The sequence below is a fragment of the Gavialis gangeticus genome, unplaced genomic scaffold, assembly GCF_001723915.1.
Source record: "Gavialis gangeticus isolate Ggan-Ray unplaced genomic scaffold, GavGan_comp1, whole genome shotgun sequence".
NCBI classification, from domain to species: Eukaryota; Metazoa; Chordata; order Crocodylia; family Gavialidae; genus Gavialis; species Gavialis gangeticus.
In genome coordinates, this window is record NW_017729029.1 from 22,602,273 (window position 1) to 22,603,368 (window position 1,096).

Genomic DNA, 1,096 nt, shown 5'->3' on the forward strand with positions numbered 1-1,096 from the left:
GGGAGGTCTGTAGTAGACTCCCACCGTTAAGTCTCTTTCTCACCTATATGTGTTGATGTGTGTTTTGGTTTTCTTTGCACATGACCGGGGGATGTGTTGTTTACAGGAAGGGGGTGGGAAGGGGTGTGGGGGAAGGCGGATGGGTGTGTGTGGAGGGATTTGGGTAGGTGTGGGGCAATTGCTGGGGGGATTGTGGGTGTGGATGACCTTGTGGGAAGGGCTGCTCAGGAGGGGTGAGTCCTCTCCCTCCCACAGGGTGCAATCCCCCCCACAGTACATAGAATGCCCCCCCTGCAGGGCCCAAGCTCCCCCCTGGAGGGCCACAGCTCCTATCTCCAGCAGGGCCCCAGTCCCCTTGCACTGGGTCCCAGGCACCCTGCAGGGCCACACACCCCCTGTGCAGGGCCCATAACTTACCTTCGGCAGCTCCCAGCTCCTGGGGACCCCGTGGTGAGCCCAGCCAGGTCCTGCCAGCCCTTGGGCTGCTTGTGTTGCCTGGCCAGGCTGGTCCAATGGCAGCAGGACCTGACAGCATGCGGGGGCCACATGCTGAGCCCACCAGGGTCCTGCTGGCCCTGGGGCTGCTCATGCTGCTGGTCTTGTGCCACACCAGGTCCTGCCACCATGGGACCAGCCCAGCCGGACAGCACAAGCAACCCCAGGGCCGGCAGGACCCAGCTGGGCTTGGAACATGGTCTCCACATGCTGCACTGGGTCCCACGTCTGCCCCGCTGTGCCTGTGGGGAGGTGACTTGTGGCAGGACCTGGCCTAGACCCATGCAGCTTGCTAGTCTGGCTCTCCATTCCCCACCCCCCGACATCCCCCACCACTCCCCATAACCTTGATTACCCCCTCCACTCCCAACACCCCCCTGACATCCCCATGCCACCCCTCACACACACTCAAACCCAGCCATACCTATAACCACCCCACTCCCATTCCCTAACTCGCCTTGGACAGTGCTGGGGGCAGCAGGAGCACCAAAAGGATGCTGTGGCTGGAACCAGAATGTCCCTTCTGGAGGACTGACCCCTGTGTTTCCTCCAGGCTTGGTCTGGGACTGTGCCTTGCTCTGCTGTTCTCCAGAGCAGGGTT